At 46.4% G+C, this 26671-nt stretch overlaps 1 protein-coding gene across 1 annotated transcript in view; it reads right to left on the bottom strand.

Moving 5' to 3' along the window:
* LOC147701266 (IgGFc-binding protein-like) overlaps positions 1 to 26671 on the bottom strand; it is a 933218-nt gene that overhangs the window by 837937 nt on the left and 68610 nt on the right. The gene's annotated exons all lie outside the window — the stretch shown is intronic.

The raw sequence follows: 26671 nt of genomic DNA, 5'->3' as shown, positions 1-26671 counted from the left end.
TTGAGTTTGTTACCAACTAGCTCAGAGGTCACTGGAAACTTTCTTGACTGAATATGAAGTGATCAGCTTCCCTGGCACAGACAAGAAGGGATTCAGTTTTCCAACAACCATGCAACATGACAACTTTGCTCCTCAGATCAAGAGTCGATCTCTAGGGTCGTGTGAAACAATAGACAGTTATTTTACTCAGTCAGGTTGGTGCAGATTACTTTCACAATATGTAGAGAATAGAGAGACGGGCGTTTGTCAATAAAGGGTTAGCATTTATTGAACAGTCTTTCTTCTCATACAAGAGAAATGAATTGCCACAATTGCAAGACTTGTTATTATAAAAAGTACGTACAGTAAGATAAGTATTGCGAAATAATACCGTAAAAGCATTAATATGGTTTCTTAGCCATACAATGGTTTAAAAGTAATAAAACATATATACATTCATATACACATTCGGCTAAAATACTCAACTGGTGCTTCTAACTACGCCTACCCCAGTGTACCTGACCTAAGCCTAATACTTGGGAGGGGAGTAAGTAAGTAGCTTTAAGTTAAGTTGGTTTTGCCAAGGTTTGCTTTTAAGAATTCTCTCTCAAGGGTTTAGGCAACACCATACCTCTGGAATAGAATGATGGAGGTCTGGTATCTCCCTCAGGGCTCGATATCCCAGTCACCCGCAAGGGTAGACTAGAAACGCCGGAGCTGGATTTCTCTGCAGGAGAAAGGCAGCGTCTCTTCTTCAGCGCGTCGAGGAGGAGAAGGAGGGGGGACAGCGTCCACGGGCAGCTTGCATCTGCTGGGCTCTTGCAGAGGGACGGCTGTTCAGCTCCTAAGTTCACCACACCATCGTTCGCTAGTTAGCAGCGATAGCAGTAGCGAAAGCAGCTATGATATCTTCAGCATACCAGCAGCTTCAGGCGACGGGCAACAGGGTGCTAGCTTCAGCGAACCACAGCTAACAACGGCAATTGCTTAAGGCAACGTTGGTAATATTTATACCTGAAAGGTGCCATGTTTGACGTAAGTTTACTGGACATAAGACGTCAATTAAAGATGTCACTAGGAAGTGATCGCTATCAGTTGCTCATTAGAGTTCTATTACTAATCAAAACACAGCAAGCGGGGATTTCCAGGTTTGCTGAGTTTTTATCTTGTTGAAGAACTCGGAGTGTTAATCTAGGAATCTCAGATAGTGACTTCTGCTCTGTCATTGCACTAATTGGTTGCAAAGGAAGTGGCAGAGAAAGCTATTCTGGAATGTGGCTCTGTTCGTGTGAGGCCAGAGATGAGTTTCTGAATATTGCACTTTAACGGTTATGCCAATATAGGGAATAAATGGATTTATAGCCGAATAGGGGCATAAGGTCACAGTATTGATCAGGATCCTAGATAAGCACGCAACAGGGTCATCTGGATATTAGCCTGTTAACCAACTGACTAAACATTTACCAAGGTGAACAAAAGTAACTGGACTTGGATTGAACTGGGCTGTTGACCTCTGTCTGACACTCTGAGCGTGACCTCCGTTGTGGTTTTAGGGGCCTTAGAACTGCACTCCTGTATTTGTTTAGGCACCAGAAGAAACTTTTTAAAACTTTTCCATCAGAGTTTCAGGTGGACCTGTGGGCAAACATATCCCACTCGCAGTTTCAGAACATTGGACTGAATTTCAGCTTTGTCTTGCTTATTGCTCCTAGCACCTACGAAAAGAATACTAAGGGGCAGAGTTATATGTTGGCAGAGAGGGAACTCAGTTGCAATGGCCACAGAATTCCCTCTCTGCCAACTTAGTAGTCACTGATTCAAATTTGAAAGGACCATAGTTTGGCAATCGAGAATACCCTGTCTCTGCCATGTTCTAACTCCTCCTGTTCAAATATGAGAACATTTTGATTTTTTCAGCTAAATTTGAGGTTTGCAAGGGATTCAGGGTAGGAAAAAGTTGGGAGATCCACACAAGGCACACCTCCCAAGACTCCCCACAGTGTTTAGTTTTCAGAAATGTCAGGGTTTGGTAGGTTTCCCTAGATGGCTACCAACCCCAGGACCAAAAACGCAGGTGCCCACATCTATCACAAAGCAACCTGGTGTTGCAAGTGGGGCACCTGCATTTTAGGTCCCCGGTTCGGCGGCCATCTAGGGAAACCTACCAATCTCAGATATTTCTGAAAACTAGACACTGGGAGGAGTCCAGGGAAGAGTGACTTGTGTTGATCCAACAACATTTTGTTACCCAGAATCCCCTGCAAACCTCAACTGTAGCTAAAAAATCACATGTTTCTCACATTTCTGTCTGGGATCACTTCACTGGCACACATTTTCTTCCACCCAGCATTCCCCTTAATCTCCAAAGTAAAATTAGACCTCACTTGTGTGGGTGGGCCATAGGCCTGCGTCTGGGAAGGACCAAAACAAAGCAATATATTTGTTTCTGACTCTGCATTAAACACCCACATAAATTAGGTATAATTTTTTATCAGGAGAGCAAGGGAAACACTAGGTGGTAGGACATTTGTGCTGATGGGGTGATCCCAGTCAGAAATATAAGGAAAAGGTGATTTTTCTTAGCTAAATTTGAGGTGTCCAGGGGATTTGTGTAGGAAAACGTTTGGAGATCCACACGTCATACCTCCCCAGACTGCCCCGGGTGACCAGTTTTCAGGAATGTCTGGGTTTGGTAGGTTTTTTTAAATGCCCACCTGTCGTAATTTGACAATGACTGGGTTAGCGCTTAGCTTTGCTACACGTTATTCCGCTTAACTTGGCCTTATTCGAAATCGCCATTTTGTATGTTACGGCGGCCATTTTAGGGAATGAGCGGCCTCGTGGTCAGCATGCCCTTTAGTCCTTTGTCCGTGCCGCTGACCACGCGAGTTTGCCCAGCAACAGGCTATTTTTAGTAACGGTCAAGCCTGTACATGCGCAGTTCCAACTGACCAGTCACCCCTCAGGAATGTTCCGCCAAACTGACCAGTGGAGTTGTAACCCCTCCCATGAGTTGGCCGTGCTCCAAAAATGACCATATATGTACCTAAACTTTGTAACCATGTACCGCCTACCTTTTTATTGTCTGTAAACTGTATAAAAGAAGGATTCGCACCAACGTTCGGGGTGATACTTCTTGCATTGCCGAAGGGTGCTGTAGGAATGTACCACCACCCCATGGGGTCTTAATAAACTTGTCTTTTGTACTTTTCAGTTTCCGTGCCAACAGTTCTTTTGGTGTAAGTGGGTATTTCTGCGGAGCATGTAGGCCTTGGGAACCCAATACCACAAATTGGCGACCACGAAGGGACTCATCGGCGACTCGGATGCCCGAAGGAGAGGTCGTGACGAAGGATTGGAAACTCGCCATGGATGCGTACGCTGCCACTGAGTGACCCGAGTCTTGGCACCCACGGTGTTTTCTTCCCTTCCTTCTGATCTGACCTTCCAGGTGGCGCCGGTCTCCGACTGAGATCTTGATCGTCTGCTTTGCTGCACAGTGCCCGTTTGGCTGATTCGATTAAAGACCTTGGCAGTTGGAATCTGGATATTTGAGATTGGGTAAGATTTGTGATCGGTAAGGTAGTCTACGGACGCTTACTGAAGTTCTATGATTGTGACTACGATTTGAGTTAGCTAACATTTTGACTTTGTGAACTTTGAATATATATGTGTAGTGCACGTCACATAGGCAGGCATGTAGAGATGTTTCTCTAACTTTGTTCGTACTTTGAGCGGCACATTTGTGTGAAGTACTGTAGGTGCCATTTTTACGGTATCACGCTTTCGTGGTATTTTTTGAACATGCCTGTTTTAAGCACACTCCGAGGGATGTGCTGTCTTGGAAATGGTACCTATAGGTTAACTGAATCTCAGCCGGCTCCCCCAGAGGGAACACCTAATCGTGACATGTATGTGAAATTTGGCCTTCCCCCTATACTGTACAGTAAATTATGGCATAAATACACTAGAACCGATCCCGATTTACATTGGCCACTACATGGGTCGTTTGATTTGCGAAAGGTTCAGTTTGTGGAGCAATGTTTGTTTCAGCGCAAGTCTAGACAGGATATGTTTGATTGTGTGCGAATGTGGGAGAAAGCGGTGTGTGAACGTATGAAGCGTGAGGTTGCCTTGGCGGACAAAGAGCAGCGCAAGGCTGCTCGAGATAAAGCTTTACAGCTTGAGGAGAAGGAGGCGCAGGAGAAGAAAGAGAGGGAGGCACGGGAACGTAATTTGCAAACGACCGGTCAATTTCCTATACGACGTCCGCTTTATCCTGTCCTTACTAATGAAATTGATGATTTTTCGTTATTAGATCGATCTCCGCCTCCGTACGTTCAGCCTACGGCCCCGACTGAGAATTCTGGTGATGAAGAACGGGATAAGTCGGATAAGACGGATAAGTCGAGTGTCAGGTTATCTGCGCAGAGAGCCGCGGATTTGCGTAGTTTTGCTAGGAAGCTGAATCTGAATCAGATAACTGTGTCAGAAGTTGTAGCTGAAAGGAATAAGTGGACAGAACGAGAATTGATGTGTTTTTTGAATACTCTTGCAGATGAAGTTATTACTCGATTCCGTAAAAATTCAGAGGACCTAGAACCTAAGGATATGTCAGTCCATCGTGAGAATTTGAGTAAAGGTGTATTTATTCTTGCAGATGCAGATGACTTTTTTACGCGACTGCTCCAGCTACGGGATGAGGCGTCCAGATTGCGGGAAGCACGAAAAGCAGACAAGGAGTCCGTGCCGGGGTCGACGGAGCAATCCAAACAGTGTTCTATCCTGGGTTCAGATAAGAATTCTAAAGTGCATGTTATGCCCATGCGTGAAGCTGCACCTTTGTATGTTCCCCCTAAAGGGGACGGTACAGATGAGGATAAAATGTCGGCAAATTCAAAGGGGTATTTTGTATATAATTGGGTGTATACGCCTTGGAATAGAGCAGATGTTATGGCATTGAAAAATGTTTTACCTGATCTCCGTAAGAATCCGGCCGCATTCTATGAAGGGGTGGAGGGGGCCATTTCCTCTTGTGTTATGACTCTTGTTGATATAGATCTTTTCTTTGGGTTAATTCTTCCGCCCGACATGTGGAGGTCGATTCGTAAGACTAATGATCAAACGATGTTTGGGGGAACTTGGAAGGAAATAAGCCAGGCTGACTTAGACAGGGAACCTGCATGCAAACCATGTGATTTAATTTTAGAACTCCCAGCGGCTATTTTGAATAAACTAAAAACGCTTGTTCCTCCTAAAAAGATCGATTGGACAATGCTAGCTTCGTGCAAACAAAAGCCAGACGAATCAGTATCTGATTTCTTTACACGTTTCGAGGAAGCGTTTCATGACTACAGTGGTCAATCATTAACAGATGATACGGGTAGGCATCTGTTTGTTGATAAGTATGTGGCTAATCTCCAACCGGAGATTGCAAAGCGGTTAAAAACAAGTGAAAGTTCCTGGACCACGGCGACCCCTGCGTCTTTGTTAACTATGGCTCAGTATTACGAGCGGCAGGAATTAGAGGCTAAAGAAAGTGTTGATAAGAAAACGAAGGAATTGAAAACAAAGGTGATGTTGGCACAGGTTCGCGGTGCGCAATCTAGAGGGAATGATAGAGGAAGGCGAGGAGGGGGTAATGCGTCGTACGGTCGTACCGACATTGCTGAGGACCAATGTGCATATTGTAAAGAGTTTGGGCATTGGGCTGAAGATTGTCCGGTGCTTCGTGAGCAACGTAGCCAGCGTGGTCGAGGAAGTGGAAGGTCGAGGAATAGTTATTCAGGAGCGAGAGGTGGCGGAAGTGATCGTGGTAGGTTTGAAGAGAGGGTTCGTGGTCAGGAGGAACGAAATACCTTTGATAGACGGAATCAATATCAGATATCGGAGGGTGAGCATGTGGAGCATCAGGATTATGTGCATGCATAGGATTGCGTAGGATGGGGTGCGGAATCAGTTGAAGTGCCAGTAGATCAAAGAGGTCCATATGTATCAGCGGGCATTTTGGGTTCTACTGATCAGTTTTTAGTTGACACAGGAGCTACTCGTAGTGCTTTGTCCAAAAACTTGGTTCCAAGGGCTCCCCTGTCTGGCGAAACGATAACATGTATAGGGTTTGATGGCACACCCTCTCCTAGCCCATTATCACAACCTCTTGCACTTTGTATTGACACATTTTTCAGCTTTTGCCCATTTTTGTTGTCACCTCACACTCTAGATAACATTATGGGCATCGATTTGCTCAAATATTTTCGAGCAACGATACGCTGTGCTCCTGAAGGAGTGCGAGTTATTTTGAACGACAATTACCCAGATTCTGACAGATTTTGTACAATGAAGGAAATTGAAGCATTAGCCTCTCTCCCACACACGTTATGGGCGACATCGGATACGGATGTGGGACAGATGCTTATTCCACCTATTCGAATTACTGTCAAGGAGGGAGTACTTTTACCACGTGTATAAGATCTCTAGGGAAGGTGAAATTGCTCTGACACGTATTGTTCAAGATTTGATCATTGCAGGAGTAGTGGAGGAAGTTCCTTACAATGTTTGTAACAGTCCTATTCTTCCGATCCTTAAGAAAGATACTGACGACAAAGTCTATCGGTTTATTATTGATTTGAGAGAAATTAACAAAATTGTCATTCCCCAATACCCGGTGGTGTCTGACATCACGACATTGCTTACATTGGTCCCCCCAACAGCAACGACCTTTTCTGTTATCGACCTTAAGAACGCATTCTTTTCCATTCCCATTCATCCCGACAGCAGATACCTATTTGTCTTCACGTTCAATAATAAATCGTATAGATTTTGTCGTGTTCCCCAAGGTTACACTGAGAGTCCCAGCATCTATAGCCAGGCTTTAAAAAGACAACTTGACTCTTTTGAATTACAATCCGGAGTGGCTCTTATACAGTATGTTGATGATCTCCTATTGGCTGCAGACACCTATGCACAATGTGAGGAGAGTACACTTGCTTTGCTTTCCTTTTAGGCTCAGAACAACCATAAAGTCTCCAAGAAAAAGCTACAATACTGTAGACCCAAGGTGACCTACCTCGGTCATCTTTTGTCTAAGGAGGGGCGTGCATAAACATCAGATCGAATTCGAGCGATTTTAGATACGCCAGTCTCCCGCACTCAGAGAGATGTACGCGCCTTCATAGGACTAACGTCCTTTTGTAGACAGTGGATCATGGTGTTTTCGCACATTATAAAACCTTTGTTAGCGTTACTGTCTAAAACTACACCAATGCCCCTTGAATGGACAGATGAATGTCAAAATGCTTTTGAACAATTGAGACAGGCCCTTTGCTCTGCACCCGTGTTAGGTACACCAGATTACACAAAGATTTTCACGTTGGACGTGCACGAGAAAGATGGGTGCGCGTTATCAGTGTTAGTGCAGGCACACGGGGATAAGCAGAGGCCATGTGCGTACTTTTCAGCCATCCTTGATCCTGTAGCACGAGGGTTACCTGGGTGTTTCCGAGCAGTTGCAGCGACAGCGGTAGCTATACGGCAAAGTGAGGGAATAGTTTTGTCGCACAAACTGTTGGTACTAGTTCCCCATGCAGTAGATGCCCTGTTAAATCAAACAAAGACTCAGTATCTTACGAGTGCACGTTTAACAGGATATGAACTTACACTCCTGGCGCCACATATCACATTGAAAAGATGTGCTACTCTGAACCCTGCCACTTTATTGCCTTATCCGGTTGAAGAGGGCCAAGAGGAAAAACATCATGATTGTGTTTTCCTGACCGAAGAACAAACAAAGGGTCGTGTCGACTTACAGGATATGCCACTTCCAGATGTGGATGGGGAACTGTGGGTTGATGGATCGTGTTTAAGGCTGCCAGATGGCACGACTTCTGCAGCATATGCGATTACGACGCTTAAGACCGTGGTAGAAACAGCACGAATACCCCAGAAATCAGCCCAAGCAGCGGAGCTGATAGCTTTGACAAGAGCCTGTGAATTAAGTGCTGGCTTATGTGTGAACATCTACACAGACAGCCGGTACGCCTTCGGAGTAGCGCATGACTTCGGCCTACTCTGGAGAGAGCGTGGGTTTTTGACTTCTCATGGAGTACACATTATGCACGGAGAACTAGTGTGTGATCTCCTAAACGCGTTGCTTTGTCCAAAGAAAGTAGCGATAATCAAATGCAGTGCACACAAAAAGGTCACTGACAAAGTGGGAAAAGGCAATGCCTTTGCAGACAGTATAGCAAGACAAACAGCTATGTCCCGAAATGACTCCCCCATGTATGTAGTGAAGTCGCAGGCTGAGCGATGGCATGATGCTAGAGCAGAGATACTAGACATCCAAAAATCAGCGACTGAAGCAGAACTTGTAGCGTGGGCAGCAGAAGGGGTGTTGGATGATGAGGGTTGCTGGAGGAGCAAGGACATGGAACAATGGAAATTGCCTGCAGCTTACTTGCAAGCGATGGTCCAGATGACACATGGGTTGGCATATGTTGGGGCTCTTGCAATCACTCGACCGTTAAGACGAGTTTGGGAGCATCCTGAGATTGCCAATACTGCTAAGAGAGTAGTGCAGACCTGTTTGATATGTTTACAGCACAATCCTGCAAAAGGGACGCATACTCCGAAAGGAGGGTTCGTTCCACCTTCTGCACCATTCGAGGTACTTCAAATGGATTACATCCAGCTTGAGCGTTGCAATAACCTTAAGTATATTTTAGTGGTGGTATGTGCTTTTAGCAAATGGGTTGAGGCCTTCCCCACAAAAGATAATACAGCTTTGACAACAGCTAAGGTTTTGCTCAAAGAGTACTTCCCTCGATTTGGAGTTTGCAAATTTTTGTGGAGCGATAATGGTCCTCATTTTGTTGGGAAAATTGTGGAGTATGTGCTAAAGGGATTGGGGATCCAGCAAAAGTTTCATGCTGTGTTCCATCCTCAGTCAGCAGGTCTTGTCGAGCGATACAATGCCACGTTGAAACTAAAATTGGCTAAGATTGTGGCGTCCACGTCATTGAAGTGACCGGACGCCTTGCCGCTAGCATTACTCTCTCTTAGATCAGTGCCCCACTCTCGAACTGGCCTCACACCGTATGAAGTGGTGTTTGGAAGGCCTATGAATATATGGGGAGTTCCTAAGCCGCGATTGTTATATGATGTGCCTTGTATAATGATGAACGATTATTTGGCACGATTAACAAATGATTTACTTTCTATTCACCAACAGGTTCGAGAAGCGCTCCCTGACAATTCCATTGGAGAGGCTCACAATCTTCGTCCTGGCGACTACGTAATGATTAAGTCGTTTGAGAGAGCGAACAGCTTGGAACCGAGGTGGCGTGGCCCCGCGCAAGTCCTGCTTGCAACTCGAACGGCTGTGCGAGTGACCAACAGGAAGCGGTGGGTGCATTCAACTCACTGCCGTCGCGTCTCTCCGGACCTGGTGAATCCTACTGTGCTGTCCGACTACAGAGATATCTTGGACGAAGAAAAGAGCCCAGCTGTGACGTCGGCCGAATCTGAGGGAGCCTTCCCGGACCACACCGTTTCTGGACGACAGCGCTACAATCTGCGGCCACGATAGGAAGAAGATTTTTTTTTGGTGCGAGACTGGTTGGTTACCGCTCTGGGGTTTGTGAAACGGAAGCCGGGAATCTCAAGGGGGGGGATCAGTTCTGCCAAGAGTAGCGACACCCGTCTTGACCCCGGAGAAGAAAACAACGGCTACCTCGGAGCTCAGCACTAACGTTTTTATTTTTTAGTTGTGTATTTGAGACATTGTGAACTCTTTGAACTATGGCGTCTTCTGCATCACGAGATAAGAGAATTCTTGGTGCTATTCTGTTCGTACTGACAATTGTGGTGATAGCAGTGATAGCCTGGGTAGTAGAACTTGTGGTGCCTGTACGAGAACATTTGCTGCCAACTACCCCGGCTCCATCTGAACATTTTCATTTCACCATACCCTATCATGAAGAACGGCACCGACAGACTTATTTGAACAATAGCTTCATTCAAATCTTGCATCATACTCACAATATGACGAACACTTCTAACTGTTGGGTGTGTGGGATGTTGCCTGGGCATCAGAAGTAAGGGGGCACACCACTCATCCCACTCCCGTTTTCCCATAATGGTTCCTGCAATGCCTGGTATACTCTTCTATTCACTTTGCGCTGGCCAACAAAAGGGGGGGTGCTCTTCCGTTTAAATAAAATATGCTACCATGACCGGAATGGCCATCCGCAAGCTGAAGGTACTCGGTTCGAATGGGAGGAGTACCGCCCCGATAATGTATCTGCACCCCGGGTTTACAGTAACTAAAGGAACATTAATATGTTCAGCTCTCATGTTATAAATGTCATTTATACTAAAGCGGATCTTTGCATACGAAATAAAGGTACAATCCCGGTTGGAAAAAGTGAATGTAACACCACACTTACATTTGACAGTCCGAATGGCATATCATTTGTGGCATCCCGAAATACATATTTCATCTGTGGTAATAAAGGTTATCATCAACTCCCGTTAGGATGGCTAGGTACATGTTATATCTCTTTTGTATTGCCCCCTGTATTCATTGCTCCACCAATGTACCATAATGATTATGTGTTATACCACGACTTTGTGTTAAATAGAGTCAAACGTGCTGTAGTCCTGGAGGACATTGACCAGACCGATACTGCACTACAACAATATATTCGATTTCAATTTGGGTTTGTTTTCCTTTGTGGGGGCTGCTCTGAACAGTCGGAAAATACGACGACTGACCCGTGTTGTTGAGGCTGTGGCTAATGATACCTCTTTTGCATTGGGGAATATAACTGAAGAGCTTCAAATATCTAGAATTGTTATGCTCCAGAACCGGATGGTTCTTGATGTAGTTCTAGCCGATCGAGGGGGGGCATGTAGAATTATCGGAAGTAGCTGTTGTGTTTACGTTCCTGACAACTCACCATCTGCATATGATGCTATATCAAAACTGCCCAAAATCGCTGCTGAAATACACCCGGACAATGGTACATGGACCCTTTCGGGGTGGTTCTGGTCAATGCTTAGTACATGGGGCTGGAAGCTACTGACGATTTTGTGTATCATAGTTGGAATATTATTCTTCTTGTGTTTATGTATACAATGTGGCCCTGCATTATGTTCTATGTGTTTATCAGCTTGTATTCCATCTAGACGAGCTCTTGCCCAAAATGAATTGATGCTCCATAAAGAAGTGGCTCAAATTATGTCAATTGATATCGAAGATGAGTATCCCGACTACGTCCACTATGAGGTAGCTTCAGCTAAACGCTAAAAGGGTCGTCTGTCGTAATTTGACAATGACTGGGTTAGCGCTTAGCTTTGCTACACGTTATTCCCCTTAACTTGGCCTTATTCGAAAACTCCATTTTGTATGTTACGGCGGCCATTTTAGGGAATGAGCGGCCTCGTGGTCAGCATGCCCTTTAGTCCTTTGTCCGTGCCGCTGACCACTCGAGTTTGCCCAGCAACAGGCTATTTTTAGTAACGGTCAAGCCTGTACATGCGCAGTTCTAACTGACCAGTCACCCCTCAGGAATGTTCAGCCAAACTGACCAGTGGAGTTGTAACCCCTCCCATGAGTTGGCTGTGCTCCAAAAATGACCATATATGTAACTAAACTTTGTAACCATGTACCGCCTATCTTTTTATTGTCTGTAAACTGCATAAAAGAAGGATTCGCACCAACGTTCGGGGTGATACTTCTTGCATTGCCGAAGGGTGCTGTAGGAATGTACCACCACCCCATGGGGTCTTAATAAACTTGTCTTTTGTACTTTTCAGTTTCCGTGCCAACAGTTCTTTTGGTGTAAGTGGGTATTTCTGCGGAGCATGTAGGCCTTGGGAACCCAATACCACACACCGAGCTCAGGACCAAAAACAAAGGTGACTCCCTCGCAAAACCAAGGCTTTTGTGATCGATAATTTTGAAGTCTCCACAGTATGTTTTGGACCATTTCCTGTTGCAGGCCTTTGGCCTAACAACACAAGTGAGGTAACCATTTTTATTGGGAGGCTGGAAGAGAGGAAATGTGTGTCTTCTCACAGATTCCAGAACTTTCCATCACAGTAAATTGAGAAAAATGTGTTTCTTTTTTTACAAAGTTTGAAATTTGCAAGGGATTCTGGGTAAGAGAACCTGGTGAGAGCCACACAAGTTACCCCATTTTGCCTTCCCAAGGATGTCTAGTTTGCACAAATGTACAGGGTACTATGTTTCCTTAGGTGCTGGCTGAGCTAGAGTCCAAAATCCACAGCTGGGCACATTGCAAAAAAAGGTTCAGTTTTCACTCGAAAAATGTGATGTGTCTGTCTATGCTGCGTTTTGGGTCATTTCCTGTTGCGGGCACTAGGTCTACCCACACAATTGAAGTACCATTTTTATCAGGAGATTTGTGGGAATGCTGGGTGGTAGAGGTTTGTGGCTCTCCACAAATTCCAGAACTTTCCATCACAGAAATGTGATGATAATGTGTTTTGTTTTTGCAAAGTTTGAGGTCTGCAAGGGATTCTGGGTAACAGAACCTGGTGAGAGTCACACACCACCCCATCCTGGATTCTTCTGGGTGTCTAGGTTTAAAAAATGTACAGGTTTGCTCAGTTTCCCTAGGTGCCGGCTGCGGTAGTGCCTAAACTCCACAGCCACGCGCATTGCAAAAAAAAGTCTGCGCCCCCAAGGGTGGCAGAAAGACTCTGGCCATTTGTATGGGGGTTGAAGGCCTTGACATGCCCTTTCTGGGCAGCCCCCAGCCCTACACCAAGAAATAAAATAGTCTGTGATGCCTAGTTGGCGTTCCGGCCTGGGGGTGCAGATCTGTGGCTATTGCCTCACCTAGCCGCTAAGGGAGGCAGAAAGTCTTTGGTCCATTTATGTGGGGCGGTAAAATGGCTAGCAGTACCTACCCGTCTCTTATTTAAAAAGTCCCTATTGTTTAGTGGGATTTCTGCCCAGTGTTGGCAGATCGGGAGTAATCACCCCACTCTGCCCATCTGCCCCCCAGGGGGGCTGAAAAATTGTTCTGTTTGTGTTTGGGTTTGGGGTAATTGGCATGCCCAATATGTCGTAAATTGACAGCGAGCAGATTAGCATTCGCTGAAGCCAGTGAGTTTTCCGATGTTATATTGCCCGTTCTTTGAAAGCCATTTTGTATTTCTGTCAGCCATTTCTTATGCCATGTGCTTCCTCGTGTTCACCATGTGCTCTGTCCTACCTCTTTGTTAACTGCTTGTGTAATCTGCCTAAAAACAAGTTATATTTAGCTTCTGCCAATTACACGCATGCTCAGTCGAGCCACATCTGTTTCTGATCCATCACTGTCTGGAATGTGTTTACCCCAACTGGACAATCGTTTGCTCCTCCCACTAGTTTAAAGTGTGCTCTCAAAATGTCCTTATATGTATATAAAACTCATTTGAACATGTGTACCGCCTTCTTTCGAGCCCCAGTGCGGGTATAAAAGGACCATGTGCCTTTCATTCGGTGTGCTACTTCATGCATTGCCTAAGGGTACTGTGCGACTGTAGTTCCACCTCATGAGGTCTTAATAAATGTATCTTTTCTATTCCAGTTTCCGTGCCAACTTCACGTCTATGGTTTTAGGGCTTTAAAGCAGTACATTTGGGCCTTGCTGAGACTCAATACCACAAATTGGCGCATCCAATGTGGGGCTCATCGGCGACTCGAATGCCCGAAGGACTGGTCGAAACGAAGGATTGGAAACTTGCTTTGGACGTGATCACTGCCGGAGGAGACCCAAGTCTTGGCATCTACGGCGTTTTTCCTTTCTTTCTGACTTGGCCATCCAGGTGGTGCCGGTCCTCGACTGAGATCTTTTCTGTTGATTCGCCGCGCAGAGACCGTTTAGTCGATTTGAAGAACTTGGCAGTTGGAATCTGGACACTAACAGGATTGGTATGTAATGCCTTGGATTGGTAAGGTAGTTTAACAACACTTACTGCGGCTCTTCGTAAGCGTTAGCTAACATTTGATTTTGTTTGGAAAAACTATATATAAATTGCAATTTATATAGGCAGGTAATGAGGAGATTTTTGTCTGTCTTTGTTTTGAACGGTGCAACATACGTAGATACTTTAAGTGCTACTTTGATTATAATATTGCATATTTTGCATTATTTTTGGCATGCCTGTTTTCAGCGCACTTCGGAGGATGCGTTGCTTTTGTAGCGGTAACAGTTTGAAACTCGACGAAGCTCAACCAGCTCCCCCAGAGGGGACGCCTAATTGGGATATGTATGTAAAGTATGGTCTTTCTTCCATAATGTACAGTACGTTATGGAATAAATACGCTAAAAAGGATCCTGAGTTGCGTTGGCCTATGCATGGGTAATTTGATTTACGAAAGATTCAGTATGTGGAGCAGTGTATGTTTCAGCGAAAGTCTAGACAAGATATGTTTGATTGTGTACGAATGTGGGAGAAAGCGATGCGTGAGCGAATGAAGCATGAGCATGCCTTAATTGAAAAAGAACAGCGTAAAACCATTCACGCGAAAGCCTTAGAGTTAATAGACAAGGAAACAAAAGAATTAAAAAAAAGAGAGGAAAGGGAGCGCAATTTACAGGTAACTGGCCAGTACGCTGTTAGGCAACCCCTTTATCCTATCCTTAATAAGCAACATGACGATTTCTTGTTATTAGATCGTTCTCCACCCCCGTTATTTTCCCTTCTGCTCCTGATAAGCCCGATACAAATCTTCTGAAGATCGTGATAAAGTGCGAGACACTCGTTCTATGATTCCTGCTGCACGCTCTGCTGACCTTAGATCTTCTGCTCGTAAAGCTGCTATTAATACAGCCTCTGCCCCCGACCTCTTAGAGGATATGAAGAACTGGACGGAGAAGGAGCAACTATATTTTACGGAAGTATTTGCTGGAGAAGTTATTGAACGGTTTAGGAAAATTTCAGGAGAACTTGAGCCTATCGATGTGACACAGGATTATAAGAACTTGCGTGATGGTCTTTTTCTCTTTCCCCTGGTAGCTGAGTCAATCAGGCATTTGGTTAAAATACGTGCTGAGGCAGCTCGACTGCGGCTGGAGAAAAAGGCAGCGGACGCAGCGGCGCATACATCTCAAACCGGCACGGTTCAAGCCTCTATCTTCGGATCAGATAAAACTATAACAGTTCATGCAAAACCTATGCGGGAAGCCGCACCCTTGTATGTTTCTCCTAAAGGCGATGGTACAGATGAGGATAAAACTTCTGCTGATGCTAGGGGTTATTTTATTTATAATTGGGTTTAATCTCCTTGGAATAGAGCGGATAGAGCGGATGGTATGGCTCTTAAGACCGCATTGCCTGATCTGCGTAAAAATCCAGCAGCCTTTTATGAGGATGTTGAGGGTGCTATTAGCTCTTTTACTATGACACTGCCTGATATTGATTTGTTTTTTGGATTGGTCTTACCCCCTGATATGTGGAAAACTATTCGTAAAGTTGATGATAATGTGACTTTCGGAGCATTATGGAAAGTTATAGAATTAGCTAATTCTAGATCTTCCAGCAGCTATATTAGTCAAATTAAAAATGATTATTCCCTCTAAAAAGATAGATTGTACAATATTAGCATCGTGCAAACAAAAGGTAGATGAGTCAGTGTCAGTTTTCTTTACGCGTTTTGAGGAAATATTTCATGATTTTAGTGGCCAGTCATTAACGGATGATACAGGCAGACATTTGTTCATTGATAAATAAGTTGCCAACTTGCTGCCAGAACTAGCCAGTCGCTTAAAAGCTACTGAGAGTTTGTGGACTACCTCTTCTACGGTTTCTCTTTTAACCATGGCTCAGTATTACGAACGCCAGGAGCTAGAAGCAAAGGGTAATGAGGAAAAAAAGACTAAAGATTTGAAGACGAAAGTTATGATGGCTCAAGCTTGTGGTCCACCTTTTAGAGGCAATGATAGAGGTAGATGTGGATCCTATGGTTCATCTTTCACTCGTACTAATTTATCATTTGACCAGTGTGCGTATTGCAAACAGTTTGCACATTGGCTTTCTGATTGTCTGGTATTACACGCCCAGCAAAATCAACGCGGACGAGGACAAATGAGAATCGTTCAGGATACTCAGGGCCTAGTGGGAGCACAAATGATCGTGCCAGGTTTGACTCTAATGAACGAAGACAGAATGGGTTTAACACCTTTGATAGGCGAAACCAATATCAAATATCTGATTGTGCGCCATCTGATTTTCTTGCCTATGCATAGGATTGGCTAGGATGGGGTAAGGAATTGGTTGAAGTTCCAGTAGATCAGGCGGGTCCCTATATTACAGCACATGTTTTGGATTCTACTGATCGTTTTCTGGTTGATAGAGGAGCTACTCGTAGTGCCTTGTCTAAACAATTGGTTCCAAGGGCCCCCATGTCTGGCTCAACTATTACATCGATAGGGTTCAATGTAACACCCTCCCCTAGCCCATTGTCACAACCAATGCATTCCATGTTGACAAGTTTACTGCTCCATGTCCGTTTTTGCTTTCACCGAACACGACAGACAATATTGTGGGGCTTGATATGCTTAAGTATTTCAGAGCTACAATACGCTGTGCTCCTGAGTGCATTTATATTTTGAATAATTACCCTGTGCCCGAAAGATCTTGTATTCTTCAAGAGGACACTGCATTAGCTTCACTCCCAAGTGTTTTGTGGGCTACTTCGGAGACTGATGTAGGACAGATGATTATTCCACCAGTGCACATTAGTGTCAAGGAGGATGCTTTATTACCACTTTTGCCCCAGTATAAAATTTCACAAGAGGGTGAAGAGGTGCTTATACACATTGTTTGTGATTTGATTGAAGTTGGGGTTGTGGAGGAAGTCCCTTACAATGTTTGCAATAGTCCGATTCTTCCCATTTTGAAACAAGATACTGATACTAGGATTTATAGATTTATTATCGATTTACGGGAAGTAAATAGGATTGTTGTACCACAATATCCTGTGGTTTCTGATATTACAACACTACTTACTTAGGTCCCCCCCACAGTGACCACATTTTCTGTGATAGACATGAAGAATGCTTTCTTTTCGATCCCTATTCATCCTGATAGCCGATATTTGTTCGGCTTCACTTTGAATAATCGATCGTGTAGATTTTGCAGAATTCCTCAAGGCTATACTGAGAGTCCAAGTATTTACAGTCAAACACTGAAAAGAAAACTTGATTCTTTTGACTTACGGAAAGGAGAGGAGTGGTTCTCATACAATATGTCGATGACATCCTGTTGGCAGCCGATACGCCTGAACTGTGTGAAGAAAGTACTTTGTCTTTGCTTTCCTTTCTTGCTACGCACCATCTCAAAGTGTCATGAAAGAAATTGCAATATTGTAGACCGAAGATGACCTACTTAGGACACATTCTGTCTAAGGAGGGTCGTGCACTGACACCAGACCGTATACAAGCAATTTTAGACACACCAGTACCTTCCACTCAGAAAGATGTTCGTTCTTTTATTGATTTGACTTCATTTTGTAGGCAGTGGATATTTTCACACATCGTCAAACCCTTGTTAGCACTTTTGACTAAAGACACTCCCATGCCCCTCCCATTGACAGATGAATGTGAAAATGCTTTTCAGCAGTTACGCCAAGCTCTTTGTTCTGCACCAGTGTTAGGTACCCCAGATTACACGAAGGCTTTTACACTCTATGTGCATGAGAAAGATGGATGTGCATTGTCAGTTTTGGTACAGACACACAGCAATAAGCAGCGTCCCTGTGCATACTTTCAGGGGACATTGATCCTGTTGCTTAAGAATTGCCTGGGTGTTTTCGTGCAGTGGCTGCAGCAGCTGTGTCTATACGTCAGAGTGAAGGGATAGTTTTGTCACATAAATCATTAGTATTAGTACCCCATGCAGTAGATGCTCTCCTGAATCAGACTAGGACACAGCATTTAACTAGTGCCCGTCTGACAGAATATGAACTGACATTACTAGTGCCTCATATTACTTTGAAGAGGTGTGCCACGTTAAATCCAGCCACCTTGTTGCCATACCCTGCGGCTCAGTCCCAATCAAAGGAGCCTTATGATTGCATTTTCCTTACTGAGGAACAGACAAAGGGTTACATTGACTTACAAGACACGCCCCTTCCAGATGTAGATGGGGAACTGTGGGTTGATGGGTCCTGTTAGAAGTTACCAAATGGCACGACATCAGCCGCATATGCCATTACAACACTTGAGACAGTAGTGGAGACAGCTCGCATACCACAGAAGTCGGCTCAGGCCGCTGAACTAATAGCGCTGACACGAGCATGTGAGCTTAAAACTGATTTATGTGTGAACATCTACACAGATAGCCACTATGCTTTTGGAGTGGCCCACGATTTTGGCTTACTCTGGAAGGAGAGAGGTTTTCTAAAATCACACGGGATGCAGATCATGCATGGAGAATTGGTACAGAATCTTTTAACTATGATAACATATCCAAAGAAGATAGCAATTGTGAAGTGTAGCGCACACAAGAAAGTGACTGATAAAATAGGACAGGGTAATGCTTTTGCTGATTGTGTAGCTTGTGAGACTGCGATGCAGCGAAGCGCCACTTCCATGTACTTAGTAAAATCTGAAGCTGAGCGATGGCATGATGCTAGAGAGGAAGTACTAGATGTACAGAGATCTGCCTTGAAAGCAGAACTTGAGCAATGGTCCAAAGAAGGAGTGTTGGACGATGAGGGTTGCTGGCGTACCAAAGACATGGATAAGTGGAAATTACCTGCAGCCTATTTACAACCTATGGTTCAAATGGCAGTCATTTTTTTCCCTTAACCCGAGTATTCTAGACAATCTTCCTTCAACCATAACCAGCAATGAAGATGATTGGTATAAAGTACTGGGACTCAAAAAATTACATTTGCATACATGGGACTGTCATGGCAGCATACCTGAGAGGGAACTGTGCCCCAACAGGCTTATTAGTGGCTAACGTTTCAAGACTGTTTCTTACGGATAAACAGTTTTTGAAAGACTGCGCGATTGGCTCATCCTAATTATAAAAACAGCCAAGCGTGTGGCAGACACCATCTTACTAGAGATTCAAGTACTAGAGGCACAAATTAAGACCACGATCACTAGTACATCTTTTAAGAAAAATCAAGATGAATCTAATATGAATAACAAGGAATTTAAAGACAATATTCTTTTCATGAAGATTGAAAAGTTTAAGAAGGATCTTTCTAAATTCTCTCCTTAGAAGGTGTACCCCTACACAAGCGATAGCTATGTTCCTCCCCAATATAACAGCAAAGGGCATAGACTAGGATCCTCTTATGGTTCATCCAGCTCTGATGAAAGATCTAATTCGAGTGATTCAGATACATCTATGAGGAGTGGTCAACAAGGCAGAGGGCGAGGTATAAATCGTCAACCTAGATGGCGTGGTGGCACCCCAAAAGCATTTCAACATTGGTGGCAACCCAATCCATGGCAACCCCCTTTTCCCACCCCAATGGGCCCAATGGGACCAATAGGGCCTTTTCAACCATCTCACTATCAAGGCAATTTTCCAAATCAACCTTTTTTAGGGTTTGGTCGACGACACACGAGAGGGAGACGAAGAAACCAAAGAACACAGGTCCATTGGAGTCCACCTCCATCACCTTGCAGTTCTCGGAGTCCAAGAAGAAGCCAGCAGGACAAGCAGGGACCAGTGTGAAGATGGACTAGTCATGAATCTCAGCTCAAGGGTATTGAGTGAAGATGAGAAAAGCATTTTGAATAGAGGCTTGGGGTTCATCTCTACTACCAATGGAGATGCTTTTCAGACCAATTAGGAATTGGTCAATTTGTTCTGGAAAGTTAGGCTACACTTTTTCTTTAAAGATAAGGAAGAGAGATCAGAGAGTGTGGTCTCCAATACTGGATTAAGACAGAAATCTACTTTCCATCCTCCTACCCAGATGGTTCCACCACAGGTACTCACATTTGAAAAAGCAGTGAGTGATGATATCACCCACATAATTGAGAAAGAACAGAAGAAATATTCTAATCTACCAAAGAAAGAACAAATACATTGTGTAGCCTTATGTCAGATGCCCAGATTACTATCAAACCGACAGACAAAGGCGGAGCGATAGTTATCTTGGATACAGACAGCTATCGAACTGAATGTCTGAGACAATTGGATAACAGAAAGGCTTACCGCCCCTTGAAGGAAGACCCCACTGAAAGGATCAAAAATAACATCTCGATTATGGTGGAGGAAGCACTATGTGAAGGGGGGATTACGACACAGGAGGCTATTTTTCTCGAGACAAAGTATCCTGTGATGCCTTATTTTTATGTTTTGCCAAAAGTTCATAAACCTGTTAGAACACCAGTAGGGCGGCCAATTATATCCGGGATCGGATCTTTGTTGGCACCATTGTCCATGTTCGTAGACCACTTTCTCAGGCCGATGGTAAAAGAAATGCCTAGCTATTTTTAAGACACCAAAGACGTGCTGAGACTGTTACCGGAAGTAGAGTTCAATTCAGAGACAGATGTACTTTTGTCTTTTGACGTAAAGTCATTGTACACTTCGATTCCGCAAGATTAAAAACTCAACACAATAAACTTGCTCTTGTAATAAAGAGAACTGAACTCTACAACACCTACTCACTTCATTATGGCCTGCGAGCAGATCGCCACGAAAAATTATGATTTTTTTATTCGAGGACATCATTGACCTCCAAACATTGGGGACCAGTATGGCAGGGTTTTTGCCCCAAGCTTAGCAAAACTATACGTACATGGGTTTGAACAGGAACATGTCCTCAATGAATCCAATCCTTTCCGTATATCTATACACGTTTGGAGGCGATACATTGACGACATCTTGGTTGTGTGGCGAGGAGACGTAGCAAGTATTAACAACTTCCTTGTGTGGCTGAATGATCACAATAACTACTTGAGATTCACTGTAGAAATTAACAAACAGAAGCTGGCATTTCTGGACCTTCTGATAGTGGCATCACCAATGGGGTTAGAAACTGAATTGTTCACCAAGCTCGCCGCCCTCCGCTCTCCCTCCCCGCTCCCGCTTCCCGCCACCGCCATTAGCCCCGCCCCTTTCTCTTCTGTACCCTCCCCGCTCCCGCCTCCCAGCTGCTCCGCCCACCCGCGCACTTGGCCTTAAATGGCGACCGTGCGACGCAGGTGAGTGTGACCCACTTGTGGGACACCCCCGCGCCGCACGGCCACCAGCTGCTGCGTGTGCCCCCAGTGCCTGCCTCTGCCTCAGCGCCGTCCTCGCTGCCGCCTTGAGCGCTCCCCTTTGGTTTTGCCCGTTTTGTCAGAAATTTGTGCTTGTTTTCTTTCTGTGCCCGAGATCGTTTTCCCACTGTTTTTCCCCCGTTTTGTCCTGTATTATTGCCTGTTTTTTCTGTGCCGTTTTCTCTTCGTGTTTTTGACCTCCATTGTGCCTGTCTCCTTCCTGCTTGCCCGCCTACCTCGCCGCCCTCCGCTCTCCCTCCCCGCTCCCGCTTCCCGCCACCGCCATTAGCCCCGCCCCTTTCTCTTCTGTACCCTCCCCGCTCCCGCCTCCCAGCTGCTCCGCCCACCCGCGCACTTCGCCTTAAATGGCGACCGTGCGATCGCGCAGCGGTCACGCGCAGCGGGCGCGCCGATTGTGCGCCGAAGGTGCGCCAAAGGTAAGCCCGTCTGCGCCCGTCCGCGACCGGATGGCGACCAGCGCCAGGACCCCTGGCCCCCGAGGAGCCCGACCTACCCGCCTGACGTACTCCGCCGCCACCCTCAACGCACTCAACACCGGCCGACTCCCAGAATGCCACCTAGCCGCTCCACGAGGTACCCACGGACCTTTCAGCTGCCACACCTGCAAGTTCTCCTGCACCCGGACCAGCCTCGCACCAGCACCCGCCAAGTCGAACACCAGCAGCACCCACCTCAAGTGCATCCTGCTCAACACCCGCTCCGTCCACAGACACGCCATCGAACTCTGGAACCTCCTAGACGCCACAGCCCCTGACGTTGCCTTCCTCACGGAGACCTGGATGAACGCCTCTTCAGCTCCCGACATCGCCATCGCTATCCCAGAGGGCTACAAGATCGTCCGGAGGGACCGAAACGCCAACCAGATGGGAGGAGGCATCGCCATCGTCCACAGGAGCACCATCCGTCTCACGACCAGCACCGACAACACCCTGACCAGCGCCGAACACCTGCATTTCCAGATCCACACCAACCCGAACACCACCCTCAGAGGCACCCTGATCTACCGACCCCCTGGACCACGCACGCAATTCAGCGAGGACATCGCCGACTTCGTCAGCCCGCACGCCCTCCCCTCTGCTGACTACATCCTCCTGGGAGACCTCAACTTTCACCTGGAGAACAACAACGACCGCAACACCAGCACCCTGCTCGACAACCTCGCCAACCTGGGACTCAAGCAACTGGTGTCCACCCCCACCCACCTCGCCGGACACACACTCGACGCAGTCTTCTCTTCCAGCACAGACATCGAATTCAGCCACGCCACAGAGCTTCAATGGACGGACCACAGCTGCGTCCACTTCACCTTCAAGAGAACGACGACCCACCACCACCAGAAACAGGCCGCCCGCAGAAGCTGGAACAAGATCACAGCAGACCAGCTCGCCACCTCCCTGAGCCAGCACCCTCCTGCCAGCTCAGCGAACCCCAGCCAGGCCGCAGACAACCTCACGAAGTGGATCAACAACTGCGCGGACGAACTCGCCCCACTGAGGACCCCGCCTAGCAGACCCGGCAGCAAGAAGGCCCCATGGTTCACCGACGAACTCAAGAGCTCCAAGAAGAACTGCCGAGCCCTCGAGAAAGTCTGGAGAAGGGAACCGACACCGGACAACAGGACCTCCTTCAAACTTGCCACCCGGAAACACCACCAGCTGATCCGCGCTGCCAAGAAAACAGCCTTCAAGGACCGGTTGGACAACAACGCACACAACTGCAAGGAACTCTTCAACATCGTGAAAGAGCTATCCAACCCCAGCGCAGGAAACAACGACATCACCCCATCGCAAGACCTCTGCAACTCCCTCGCTTCATACTTCCACAACAAGATCGCGGACATACACAACAGCTTCAACAACCAACCAACGCACACCATGACCGAACAACCACCCCCCACCACCACCCTCCACGCCTGGACCCCGATCAGCACCGAAGACACCACCCGCACGATGAACTCCATCCACTCCGGATCACCGACCGACCCCTGCCCTTACCACGTCTTCAACAAGGCCGACGCTGTCATCGCACCCCACCTGCGAGACATCATCAACACATCCTTCGACACCGCCACCTTCCCCGAGAGCTGGAAGCACGCCGAACTCAGCGCTCTTCTCAAGAAACCCACAGCGGACCCCACCGAACTCAAGAATTACCGCCCCATCTCGCTCCTCCCGTTTCCAGCCAAAGTCATCGAGAAGACCGTCAACAAGCAGATGGCCGCCTTCCTCGAGACGAACGGATCCCTCGACCCCTCACAGTCCGGCTTCCGAGCCAACCACAGCACCGAGACCGCCCTCATCGCCGCCACCGATGACATCCGAGCCCTGATGGACAATGGAGAAACAGCGGCCCTCATCCTCCTAGACCTCTCCGCGGCATTCGACACGGTCTGCCACCGCACCCTAGTACGGCGCCTCAGCAACATCGGCATCCAGGACAAGGCGCTGGAATGGATCGTCTCCTTCCTCGACGGAAGAACACAGAGAGTCCGCCTACCACCGTACAAGTCAGAGGCCTCCGAAGTCATCTGCGGCGTCCCCCAAGGATCATCTCTGAGCCCCACCCTCTTCAACGTCTACATGAGCCCCCTCGCGGCCATCGTACGCAAACACAACCTCAGCATAATCTCCTACGCCGACGACACCCAGCTGATCCTCTCCCTGACCAACGACCCCGCCGCCGCCAGAGCCAACCTGCACGAAGGGATGAAAGAGGTAGCCGAGTGGATGACGACCAGCCGCCTGAAACTGAACTCGGACAAGACGGAGGTCCTCATCCTGGGCTCCTCACCCTCCACCTGGGACGACTCCTGGTGGCCTCCCGCCCTGGGCACCGCACCCAAACCGACAGACCATGCACGAAACCTGGGCGTCATCCTGGACTCCTCCCTCTCCATGACCAGGCAGGTCAACAACGTCTCCTCGGCGTGCTTCAACATCCTACGCATGCTAAGGAAGATCTTCTGGTGGATCCCCACCGAGACCAGGAAGACCGTCACCCAGGCCCTCGTCACCAGCCGACTGGACTACGGCAACGCCCTCTACGCCGGTACCACCGCCAAGCTCCAGAAGAGACTCCAGCGGATCCAGAACGCCTCAGCCAGACTCATCCTCGACATCCCACGAACCAGTCACATCTCCGGACATCTGAGAGACCTTCACTGGCTCCCCGTCAACAAAAGAATCACCTTCCGCCTCCTCACCCACGCACACAAAGCCCTACACGACCAAGGCCCGAGCTACCTCAACAGCCGAGTCAACTTCTACGCTCCCAAACGCCACCTCCGATCAGCCAACCACGCCCTCGCCGCCGTCCCCCGCATCCGAAGAGCGACTACAGGAGGAAGGTCCTTCTCCTACCTGGCCGCCAAGACCTGGAACTCCCTCCCGACCGACCTGCGCCTGACCCAAGACCACCTCTCCTTCAGGAAGAAGCTGAAGACCTGGCTGTTCGAGCAGTAGCGGCACCCCCCCCCCAGCGCCTTGAGACCCTACGGGTATGTAGCGCGCTTTATAAGTGTCAATGATTGATTGATTGATGGCCAGGAATTCTCTCTTGAGCTATCAGAGCCATCACCCCAGGGAACTCAAAGACAATCTTCTGTATGGCAAGTTCCTGCAGATTCGCAGGAATTGTTCTACTAAAGATAGTTTTCAGAAGCATGCAAGGAATCTCACATCACAATTGGCAGAGAGGAAATATCCTTCCAAACTGATACGACGTTCAGTAAAACGAGCTAGTAACAATAATAGAGAAGCTCTCTTAGAACCAGCAGTCGCCAAACAAGGAACATCAAGATTAACCTTTGTCAATACTTTCAGTACAGTTTCCAATGATGTTAAAAAAACTGTGCGGAGACAGTGGAAAATACTTAATGTTGGGGGAGAGCACATACCAGAACCACTTTTTGCTTTTAAAAGGAGCAGTAACATACGTGACAAGCTTGTACATACTAGACCCTTGAACTCTAAAGCCCAGACAATAGATACCATATGGGGCTTACCAGCGGTGCAGGGTCACTACCCTTACGGTTTGTGCAAAGTATGTCCATTAACCAGGAAATCTAAATCAGTGGAGATTGGGACAGAAAGACCATGGATTCAGAAAAGGTTCAACAACAGTAATAGCGAAAAGGTGATATACTTAATTATGTGCCCCTGTAAGTTAAACTATGTAGGGATGACCACCCGCAAAGTGAAGCTCAAAATCATGGAGCATTTGAGCACCGTGACGTGCAAAAAAACAGGCGACACAACTTACAACTCACTTTCTGGAACTGAACCATCGTTCAGACGATTTTTTCTGGACAGTTCTAGAACAACCCTACATCCCTGAACACATGACTGATATATCTAAATTTCTCCTGCTCAGGGAACAAAAATGGGTCTTCAAACTCAAGAGTAATAAAATAGGCCTAAATTACTCTATTCCATGGACCATGCTATAAGGGGTTCATTGATTCTTGTAGCACTGATGTGGTTCTTTCGTGACTGACAACCTAGCCACTGTTATTCATGTTGCAAGGTCCAGCATATGTAATCCTATAATAAGACTGGTACATTAAAATATATACAATGACACAAATCCGTGGTACAGTCTTGGAGCCTTCTAAATCTAAATTTAAGGTTAAATTCAAATTTAACATTGTAACATCTATGATTTGTGTTGACACTCATTAGGTGTTAGATCTTATTTCAATGGGTTTGAAGTGATTGGCACACTTGTTTAATTCATTCTTTTACTGACTTCGCACTCGCGCTTGACGGGATTACATTTGGAAAGAGCAGCGGCGAAGCGCAGTAATTGGCATATAACATCAAAACAAGAATTAAAGATCGTGGGACAAATTTGGAGCTCCTTTCACTTTAAATCTAAAAATGTGTTATCAGGCTCTATGTTCTTACTAGTTTGGTCTAAGACTTTTTCCGAGGCACTGAGGCACTTAGCATACTTCTTAAACATTGACTCTGCTTTATTTTTCGACGGGACTATGTTTCCCATGATTCTAAGTGACAAGCAGTAATGCAATGACGCTTCAATGCAATGACGCTTCTTTGTGATCATAGGTCATGACACAGTTCTGAAGCGTCCTAATATTTTAGTTGTAAGCTTCATGGTTTGTGTTCGCACTTTTCAGGTTAAAAAGATTGTGACAAATAAGTTGTACATTTTATGAGTTCAAGTAAACATTTAGCACTAAAACGCTGCGTTCACACAGAATGGGACTACATTTCCCACAAGATGAGGAGACGCATAGTAAGGCAATCACGCTCACGTGCCGACAGTACGGAACAAACACCTGGCTGATATAAGCACCGCCAGATCCTGTAGTCGGTACCCCCCCGACTGCATGGATGACCGTCAGAGGTACCGACGGATAGGTAAGGAGTTGCGTTATAAATGTATGGCGAGCGAGTAGC

The sequence above is a fragment of the Lissotriton vulgaris genome, chromosome 7 (assembly GCF_964263255.1).
Source record: "Lissotriton vulgaris chromosome 7, aLisVul1.2, whole genome shotgun sequence".
NCBI lineage: Eukaryota > Metazoa > Chordata > Amphibia > Caudata > Salamandridae > Lissotriton > Lissotriton vulgaris.
The sequence above is the reverse complement of the archived record's forward strand: the minus strand, read 5'-3'. Positions and strand labels throughout refer to the sequence as shown.